The following is an 11,315-nucleotide window of genomic DNA, read 5'->3' as shown; positions in this document are numbered from 1 at the left end:
AGGCCAGAAAAGGTCCTCTCTATGGGGAAGGAGCAGGCCACGCTACAGCCCTGTACCTGTCACGCCTGGCCTGGGCAAGCCCCTTACTTCACTCCTCTCACTTGCTCATTTACACATTCGACAATTATTTATTGCCCATCTACTCCATGCCAGGTCCTTGGGCTATGTCAATGAATGAAGCAGACAGTATCCTTGCCCTTACGGAGTTTGCATTCTAGTTGGAAACAAACAAGTAAACTTGTTTGTAAAGAGTAATGGCAGAGATGGGGAAACAAAAGGTATTACTACACTGCAGGATAGGGGCAAGTGGTAGTACTTTATAGGGTGTTGGGCTGGGCCTCACTGACAGGGCGAGGTTTGGGCACAGGCTTGAAGACGAGGTGGTTAACCTAGGCCATGTCTGAGGGAGGGATTCCCTGGACAGAAGGAATGGCCAGGACAAAGATCCCAGCTTGGGGATGCACCTGGCTGAGGAACAGCAAGGAGGCCAGAGTGGTTGGAGTGGAGACACTGAGGTGGGGCATGACAGGACACGAGGTAAACAAGGTCTTGGGCCAGATCCTGTGGCCATGGTCACAACCTTGGCTTTTACTCTGAGTAAAATCAAGAGCTTTGGGAAGGCTTTGGGACTTACCTGGTGGTCTAGTGGTTAAGACTATGCTTCCACTGAAGGGAGCGTGGGTTTGATCCCTGGATGGGGAAATAAGATCCTGAATGCCAAAAAAAAAAGAAAAGAAAGAAAAAAGCACCATGGGAAGGCTTTGAGCAAAAGGTGTCATTATCCAAATTGTGGTTTAAAAGGGTGGTTCAGGCTGTGTTGAAAGTCAGTACAATAGGGGCAGATAATCCCCACTGCCTCTTGGGACTGCTGTGAAGGTCCAAGGAGACCAGAGTGAGGAAACATTTTGTAACAAATGGCCTTGAATCCGCCTGCAATGTGGGAGACCTGGGTTTGATCCCTGGGTTGGGAAGATGCCTGGAGAACAGAATTGCTACCCACTCCAGTATGCTGGCCTGGAGAATTCCATGGACTGTATAGTCCATGGGGTCGCCAAGAGTCGGACATGACTGAGCGACTTTCACTTCACTTCTGCTCACTTCACAGTGTTTCTGGGAGAAAGAGGCTAGTTGCTCTCCTCCTTCCCATTGTACTGAAGGGACAATTGAGTGAGGAGAGGATTTGATTTGCCCTAGGTCAGATGTCCTACAACCAATTTACGATCTGGGGCTCCCTGACTCTTCTCCCAGCTGTTGTCTGGCAGGTAAGTTAATAGTATGGCCCTTGGACATGTGATCTCAGCTAGTACAACTGAGCAAGACTGATCAAGCCCTCTCCTAGGATTCATTCATCCAGCAAATATGTATCAAGCACCAGTTCTGCGCCACTCACCAGGACACAGGGGCATATGGAGACACCTGGCGACAAATGATCCCCAGTCTCGGTCAGAGACTGGGCTACAGTAGCTGAGGCTGGGATTAGGGGTCAGGTCACAGCTGAGGCTGGAGGCAGGGAGATCAGTCAGGAGGCTGTGGTGAAAAGTCAAGCTGGAGAGGCAGGCCTGTTGGGGGCCACGGCTGGGAGCATTGCAGGAAAGGTGAGGAAGAATAAAAATGTCAGGAGGAAAATCCACAGGACTCAGACCAAACTGAATATGGATAGAGGGGTGAGACCAAGATGTTGCTGAGCTTTCTGGCTTGGGCGACGGAGATGATGTCTTTTCCAGAAACAAGAAGTCCTTGGCACATTTGAGGAACAGAAAGAAGTGCAATGCGTCTGAGCCTAGTGAGGGGGAGGGTGGTTTCGGATGCTGTTGAAGGGACAGGCTGGGCTGCAGCTTAGGTATTATTCCAAGAAAATGGGAAGCTGGTGGGGAGTGTCAAGCAGGGATGGGCTGGGGTTGGTTTATGTTTTTTAATGATGTATGGCATACAGATTTCCCAGGGGCAGGAGTGGGAGTCTGGAGATCAGTTAGGGGTAAAATCGTTTAAGTGAGAGACGGTGTGGAGACAAGTAGAAGCAGATGGGTTCGATAGCTGTTTTGAAAAGTAGAAATGTCAGGACTTGCTGTGGGAGTGAAGTCAAAGATGGTGTCCGGGTTTAGAGCTATACAGTGGATGGTGGCATTCATTGGGATGGAGGAGACGGGAGAACTCATTCTGGGATAGGAAGACCCTAGAGTTTTGTTGTGGCTATAGTCTGTGTGACACCCATGTGGAGACATCATCGATGACTGACCGTCCCAGACTGAAACTTGGAGTGAGTATACATGTTTGTAAATGATCGGCTTGCAGACAGTTTTATACCAGGGGACGGGGCTGAGCTCTGGAGACCCTTGATGTGTAGAGATGGGATGAGGAGCAGCTCTGAGCAGTGCAGAGGGGTGGTCAGGGAGCAGAAGGGAAATAGGGAGAGGGTGTGATCACAGATCCCAACAGGGGAGTGAAGGAGTGTCAGCTGCGTCAAACACTGCTGAGGGAAAGGCCCACTGGACTGGGCCACCCGGAAGGCATGGGAGATCTTGACAAAAGCAGGTCTGAGAATTGGGTTGGGAGGTGTCTGGGAGGGAAGAAGTGAAACCAGCACTGAGGCGGAGCAGAGAGGTGAGGGTAGCCTCTGGAAGAGGATGCAGGTCATGGTGTCTGAACCTGTTGTCCAGAAGAGAATGCCTCAGGAGGGTGGGGGGAGGGACTGGTGATGCTGCAGAGCAGGGGTTCTGCTGGGCTCCCGCACAGCGAGTCCCTGGCACTTCCACAGGGCCACCCTGCAGCAGTGTCACTCGGCTGATCAGCCTCCCCCCCAGGCAGGATGGTCCTGGAGTGTTCCTCCTCCTAGGCACCAACTCCCTGCCGCCTCTCTTTTCCTGCTCTCCTCTCAGACCTGCCTCCTCAGCCTGCAAGCTCATTTTGCAAATGCTGCCAGCATCAGTCCAGTCCACTGGGTTTGAGGGGAAAGTGAAGCTTTCTGAATTACACCAAGGCCTTGGCTCCTGACTTTCCTGCCTTGGCAGAGCTCGTCTCATCTCTGAGTATAAACTATTCTGTGTGTTTCCTCATTTTACGGTCACAATAGCCCTGTGAGGCTCAGGAAGATTAGGTGAGATGTACAAATACTAGCTAAGTGCCACCAAGTGGGAAACCCAAGATCTGAACCCAGGTTTAAGCTATCAACAGAGACCATTCTCTTAACTACTCTGCCATGCTGCTTCCCACAGACCCCTTACTCGCTGTGACCAATCTTAGTGACGGTCGTGCCTCCTATAGCCCCTGTTCCCAAGGTGATGGATTAGAAAGACAGGATTCCTTCCCAATCTTTGTGGGCAATTGTACTACCTCCGTTACTCTCCAGACAAGCTTCACCATCAGTTCACTAGTTCTGTCCTGCTCAGGCATGATCCTTGTCTTGATCATTTCCTCACATCTCTGGTGGTCTGCTGAAATGCCTCCAGAGACAGTGGGCTCAGCACCTCCATGAGCAGCCCATTCTAGGCAGCGGGATGGTGTGGCAGTGCAGTGTCGACACTAGTTGGCTGATCTCAACTCTGCTCCTTCAAGCGCCCTGTGCCTCAGTTTCTTCATGTGTAAAACGGTAAAACAGTAGTACCTACCTCCTAGTATGATGAGGGTTAAATAAGATGCTACATTTAAGTTGCTTGCTGCTGCTGCTGCGGCTAAGTCGCTTCAGTCGTGTCCGACTCTGTGCGACCCCATGGACGGAAGCCCACCAGGCTCCCCCGTCCCTGGGATTCTCCAGGCAAGAACACTGGAGTGGGTTGCCATTTCCTTCTCCAATGCATGAAAGTGAAAAGTGAAAGGGAAGTTGCTCAGTTGTGTCCGACTCTTAGCGACCCCATGGACTACAGCCTACCAGGCTCCTCCGTCCATGGGATTTTCCAGGCAAGAGTACTGGAGTCGGGTGCCATTGCCTTCTCCGTTAAGTTGCTTAGTAAGTGCTTAATACATTTAGCTACTGACACTGTCATTATTGTTATTTTTCCTGAGGCAGAGTTACAACCTGCTCCCTACAACTTCCACACTTTGGGCCTAGCCCTGTCCCTTGAAATTCTACCCTCTCCCACACTCCCTGCAGCTTATTCCTGCATTTCTCAGTCTTCACTTTCTCCTGATACCAGATATATATATATATATATATATATTTTTTTTTTTGGCAAGCTCAGAATCATGATCTTCCTAAGATCATGATTTCCTCTTGACAGAGTCACTGGCTGTTAGCTGGGCAAGCTCAACGTTGCCAAACACATAACTCAGGGTGGGAGAACGGTAGCTTCAAGGCCTCTCATCTACTGCCCTCACAGGCCAACTTGTTGGCTCCTGGGCTTTTGCATTCCCTTGATTTAGTATCCCAGTCAGTGGGTCCCATCGACTGCATATCCTAAACATCTCCTACCAGGAGGATTATGTCAAGATGAAGAGCCACACTCTGGCACCAGACAGAGCCAAGTTCAAATCCAGACTCTTCTGCTGACCTACTCTGTGATCTTGGCCAAAAAGCCTCCCTGAACCTCAGTTTCATTATCTACAAAATTACACTGGTAGTAATCTTGCCTATTTCATAGGGTGTTATGAGGACTGAGAAATGTATATAAGACAGTATAGTGCATACCTCAATAAATATTTGTCATTAATATCCTAGGACTATGCTGTCTACCAGGGCAGCCACTAGCCACATGTGGCAGGTGAAGCCTTGAAACATGGCTAGTCTGAATTGAGACAAATACACACTGGATTTCAAGGTGTAGCTCAGAAAGAAAACATAAACTATCTTAGTAATAACTTTCCATATTGATTACACATTGATATAATCACTGGATATATTGGGTTAAGTAAAATATATTATAATTAATGTCACTTTTTATATTTACTAATAAGCTACTAGGAAATTTGAAATTATGTGGCTAAGTTTTGTGGCTTGCATATTTCTTCTGGACAGTGATAGTATAGTGGGGGTTTGCAGCGGTCGGGGGGGTTTGTTGGCGATGGAATTCCGGTTTGAGGGTATTTCTCAGTGTGGGAGAAGAGAAACAGTATATTTGGTTTGGGGGCATTTGACTTCCAGTGGCTGCACCTGTCTCTTATAGATGGTATTTGAGCTGCAAGGGTTCTTTAGATATTACAGAGATCTAATCTTCTATCTGTGAAGATGGGGAAACCGAAGACCATGAGAAAGGGGAAACATCTAGGGCCACAGAAGTTAAGGGCGGCAGAACCCAGGCCCCGCCATGCCGTCTGTACGCTGCTGCCACCTGGTGGCCACCAGCACACGGTGGCTGAGAACGCGACAGCCTCCGGGCTCCTTCAGGAGCGGCCCCCTGCTGCCTTCTACTTCCCAATCTCATGCAAGGACAGGGAGGGTCCTCCTCTTCCTACTCCTCAACCAGACCGTACTGAGCTGGAGCCCACCAAGGGTGTGCCAGCACAGTGATTGAGGAGGGCACACTCTGTGGTTTTAGACAAGCATAGGTTCGAATCTCTGCTCTGACCCTTTCTAGCTATGTGCCCCTGGACAATTCAATTTCTCTGACACTCAGGTTCTCTGTAGGTCAAATGTGGATAAGAGTACTTGCCTTAAATCTATTTGAACGCGATATCTGCAAAATGAGTCCACAAACATGTAGAAAGCACCACAACTTGACGTAGAGCTCCTGGTGCTGGGATACAGCAGTGACCTAAACAGACATGTCCACTGGTTCTCCAAGTGTGGTCTCCAGACCACTGACGTCAGCACTGCTTGGGGACTTGTTAGAAATACACGTCCTCAGGCCTCCATCCCAGACCTACTGAATGTGATGCACACTCAAGGTTGAGAACCACAGGACTCAAGAGGCACAGACTTCACACTAGGGTTCGGTTCAGTTCAGTTCAGTTGCTCAGTCGTGTCCAACTCTGCGACCCCATGAATCGCAGCACGCCAGGCCTCCCTGTCCATCACCAACTCCCGGAGTTCACTCAGACTCACGTCCATCGAGTCAGTGATGCCATCCAGCCATCTCATCCTCTGTCGTCCCCTTCTCCTCCTGCCCCCAATCCCTCCCAGCATCAGAGTCTTTTCCAATGAGTCAACTCTTCGCATGAGGTGGCCAAAGGACTGGAGTTTCAGCTTCAACATCAGTCCTTCCAAAGAAATCCCAGGGCTGATCTCCTTCAGAATGGACTGGTTGGATCTCCTTGCAGTCCAAGGGACTCTCAAGAGTCTTCTCCAACACCACAGTTCAAAAGCATCAATTCTTCGGTGCTCAGCCTTCTTCACAGTCCAACTCTCACATCCATACATGACCACAGGAAAAACCATAGCCTTGACTAGATGGACCTTTGTTGGCAAAGTAATGTCTCTACTTTGGAATATGCTATCTAGGTTGGTCATAACTTTCCTTCCAAGGAGTAAGCGCCTTTTAATTTCATGGCTGCAGTCACCATCTGCAGTGATTTTGGAGCCCAGAAAAATAAAGTCTGACACTGTTTCCACTGTTTCCCCATCTATTTCTCATGAAGTGATGGGACCGGATGCCATGATCTTCGTTTTCTGAATGTTGAGCTTTAAGCCAACTTTTTCACTCGGGTTAAGTGCTATGAATGTGGCAGGTAAACAGCTTGAGAATGATGGCTAGAGGTGGGGCGGGGGAAGAAACATTAATTGATCTGTGATGATCAAGGAAGGTCTGTTTGATAAGGTGACAAGTTCCAGCAAAGATCTGAAAGCAAGTATCTAGACATTATTTAAGACATTTTCTTATAAGTCCTGGGGCTGTAATATACAGCCTGGTGACTATAGTTAGGAAAAGTGATCTCTATTCTGATCAACCATGCATCCAGCTAAACACTGAGGCTACTACTATTCATAACAGAAGATGAAGGAGCACTAGGAAACAACTGTCTCTGACACACTGATTCTGATTTGCTAGCCTTTGGGGGCCTGGCTTACGCTTGTATGCCTCCAATGATTAGGAAGCAGTTTTATTTCCTCTTAGCGGCTCTCTTTTAGAAAACTCTCCTTTATCTGATGCTTAAATCTCTCTACAACTCCTACCTACCCACTGGCCAAGTTCCACCACCTTAGGACTACATGCACCAAGACAGAACTTAACTTATTTGAAGTTCCTTATACATCTTCTCTTTGGACCACTTAAGGTCAGCAATGCTCCCCCTGAGGCCATGTTTTGTGAAAGGTTTCCCAGATCTTTCATTAAGAGACTGTGAATTGCCTTGATAGTATTCTCCTGGGCAAAAGGAAGCCATGACACCATCACCCAGGTCAATGGAGTTAACTGGAAGAAAAAACTGTCAAGACCTCAATTGTAGGTGGCTTCCCTGGTGGCTCAGACAGTAAAGAATATGCCTGCCATGTGGGAGACCTGGGTTCGATCCCTGGGTCGGGAAGATCCCCTGGAGAAGGGAATGGCAACCCACTCCAGTATCTTGCCTGGAGAATCCCAAGGACAGAGGAGGCTGGCGGGTGGTGCCACAAGAGTCGGACACGACAGTGACTAACACTTTCTCCAAAGAGGACTTGCTCTTCTACAAAGAGCCCAGAGACACTCCCACCTGTGACCACATTAGCTCTGAAATGAGGGTTTCTGGGTTAATATGAAAGTCAAGTTCAGTTCCCTCACCTCGGGGCTGTGGTTGGGGCTGAGAGCAGAGCCCTTAGGGGATTAAGCTTACTTAACCTCCTGGCACTAACTCCAGTATTTGCCCCAAGGGTTACCCCAGCTTTCTTTCCTATAGCTCTCAGCTCCCTAAAGCATTTTATCTGGATGTCCTTTTCTTTCCCATTTCTTCAACGCTCCTGGGAATTTCCTTCACTTTCTTAGAACCCAAGAATGCATGTTTGTTGCAACGTATCTAGAGTCTATTAGAAAAGTCCTTCAACTGACTAAACTACAGAAGGTGAAGGCAGTTCTTTCAATGATTCATCGAACAAGTCTTTATAGAGCCCCTATTTTTGCAGACTGGGAGCTGGGCTGGCAGACACTGTACAAGACACTCTCTGCCCTCTCAGAGCTAGCAGATTAGCAGGGCAATATGCTATTAGGATACAGGGAGACTAGTGGTACCATGAGGGGAGTAAGAGTGATGGGGGAAGTGAGTGGAGAAGCACCTTGAGGGACATCCCAGAAGATAACTTTGAGAGAGTGATGAAAAACTGATTCCAACAGGTGAGTGGTAGGTAGTGAGGCCAAGGGGAGAGAAGATACTGAAGGAGTCAGACTGAAGGCATGGAGAATTGGCAAAGTGAAAGGAACTGGGTTTGGTTTGGACAGAGAGGGTGAAGGGTATGGCAGAGTTAGACAAAATACTGGAGATTCATGGAGACTGGATTCTAGACTGAAGATAAGAGTGAGGCATGGATGAAATAGCAGGGGTATGTGTGACAGGATCCAATTAATTTTAGATCACACAGCTGTGGTGTGGCCTAGGCATAGGCATGGGCCAGAGGGAAGACAGGGCTTCCTTGGTGGCTCAGTGGTAAGGAATCCATCTGCCAACGCAGGAGATGTGGGTTTGATCCCTGGGTCGACAAGAGGCCCTAGAGAAAGAAATGGCAGCCCACTCCAGTATTCCTGCCTGGGAAATTCCATAGACAGAGGAGCCTGGCAGGCCCTGGTCTATGGGGTCACAAAGAGTTGGACATGACTTCAGTTCAGTTCAGTCGCTCAGTCATGTCCAACTCTTTGTGACCCCATGAACCACAGCACGCCAGGCCCCCCTGTCCATCACCAACTCCCGGAGTTTACCCAAACTCATGTCCATTGAGTCAGTAATGCCATCCAACCATCTCATCCTGTCATCCCCTTCTCCTCCTGCCCTCAATCTTTCCCAGCATCAGGGTCTTTTCCAATGAGTCAGCTCTTTGCATCAGGTGGCCAAAGTATTGGAGTTTCAGCTTCAACATCAGTCCTTCCAATGAACACTCAGGACTGATTTCCTTTAGGATGGACTGGTTGGATCTCTTTGCAGTCCAAGGGACTCTCAAGAGTCTTCTCCAGCACAATTCAAAAGCATCAATTCTTCAGCACTCAGCTTTCTTTATAGTCCAACTCTCACATCCATACATGACTACTGGAAAAACCATAGCCTTGACTAGACGGACCTTTGTTGACAAAGTAATGTCTCTGCTTGACTTACGACCAAACAAAGAACAGAGGGAAGACAGGAAGACCTGTTAGGAGAAAGACTGTTGCAGGAGCTCAGGTACGAGAAAGGAGTGAGAAGTAGGGACCATCTCTATGGCCCTGACTGAGGCTGCACTTCCAGTCAGTGGCTGGGCTTCCATGGTCTGCAGTCTCAGGTGGGCAACAGGCCAAGTCCTGCCCTGTCCACCTCAGTGGCCAATAGGCCACTTACATTCCAACCTGGACTGCACCAACTAGCTCTTTGCAACTTGCAAACAAAACCTAGAAATGAACTGCTTTCAAAAATTCCTGATTACATCCCTGGTTACCAGGAAACAGCAGGACAAGTTGCAAAGTCCCATCACAGGAAATAAAAAGAACGCTTCAGTGAGCGCCAGCATCTTCCCACCAGGATTCCAGCCAGCTGTCATTCATGATGCCTGGCAGAACTGAACAGGCATTAAGAATAGGAGCAGTTTCTTCAGTGCCAGATTAAACGCTTTAATCTTTCTTGTGATGCACAATGAGGCTGCCATTATCACAGGAATTTTCACTAAAGGGCTGAGAGGTTAAGTAACTTGCCCAAGGTTGAGTCCAAATCTGGGGAACTGGGATTTCCACCCTGGAATACCTACCTCTTGCAGGTCTGTGTACCATGCCCTGCCTTCAAAACCAGAACGACAGTAGAAAAGCACCCTCATTTCCCCCCATCCCTGCAATGTTTATTTAGGGATACTTTTAGATTTACCAAAAAGTTGCAAGACATGACCTTTCTGTATATCACTCATTTGGTTTCCGACTCTGATGCTGGGAGGGATTGGGGGCAGGAGGAGAAGGGGATGACAGAGGATGAGATAGTTGGATAGCATCAATCGATGAACGTTGAGTCTGAGTGAACTCTGGGAGTTGGTGATGGACAGGGAGGCCTGGCGTGCTGCGATTCATGGGGTCGCAAAGAGTCGGACACGACTGAGCAACTGAACTGACTGAACTGAATGCTAGTATCTTACATTTTTAACAATTCACTTGTCAAAACTAAGGAGCATAGGTACATTACTACTAATTGGACTCCAGATTCAGATTTTTTTTTGGCCACACTGGCCTTCACTGTGGTGTGCGGGCTCTTCATTGCAGGGTGTTTGGCCTTCCTGTTGCAGAGCATGGGCCCTAGAGCACACGGGGTTTGTTGCCCTGCAGCATGCAGGATCTTAGTTCCCTGAACCAGGATCAAACCTGCCTCCCCTGCATCAGAAGGCAGATTCTTAAACACTGGACAAGGGAAGTCCCCAGGTTAATATTTTATTAGTTTTTACACTAATGCCCTTTCAGGTCCAGCATGCAATGCCTTGTTATTCCATCTCCTTCAGCTCCTCTATCTTGAGTCCTGGTTTCTTTTGACAATTTAAATGTTGATACGTTGTAGAATGCCCTCTAACTAGATTATGTTTTCAGAAATTTAAACTTCAGTTGAAGTATTCATCATCTTGTCAAGTCAGAGTACTAGAAACATGATTTATCCAAGTGTTTAGCAACCCTTAATAGCTCATCTCTCCAAAGCTAACATCTTCCATGTTCTACTCTTTGGAAAGTGAGTCACTAAGCCTAGGCCACAGGTAAGTTCACTTCCTGGAAGGGGGAGCAACTATTTTTAGTTTTTGTAAGATTTATGCCTTCATCTTAAAATCACCTGTGTCAGCATGGACTCATTTTGTGTTGTAATTACTCATTTTAAAGATGATGAACAGACTCATTTATGGCTAATCCATCACACACAGTAAGTTGGTAGGAGCCATGGCACGACTCACCTTTTCAGGGCTCTTCCAAGTGGGATGGGAGTTGTGAATAGATGTATACCCGGGAAATGGATGCTAAACAGCAATAAAAAAGAATGAAGTACTGAAACATGTCTGCTGGGATGAGCCCTGAAAGTGTTATGTCATTGTCTTGCCTCCGAGTAGAAGTCACCATCCCAGGGCCCTGGGCTAATCCTCTGCAGAACACTCAGGACCATCTGGTGCCACTGGGTCCTTGGAGTTGGATGCAGGCTTCCGGAAAGCACAAACTTTTTTATCACTGATGAAAATAGGGCTTAGTGTGTATTTGTGGGTGACTGAATCTTTATGTACTTTATGTACTGATGTGGAACAGCCTCCTAGATCTGCCAAGTGAGAAAAAGAAAGATACAAG

The sequence above is a fragment of the Bubalus bubalis genome, chromosome 9 (assembly GCF_019923935.1).
Source record: "Bubalus bubalis isolate 160015118507 breed Murrah chromosome 9, NDDB_SH_1, whole genome shotgun sequence".
Lineage (NCBI taxonomy): Eukaryota > Metazoa > Chordata > Mammalia > Artiodactyla > Bovidae > Bubalus > Bubalus bubalis.
The sequence above is the reverse complement of the archived record's forward strand: the minus strand, read 5'-3'. Positions refer to the sequence as shown.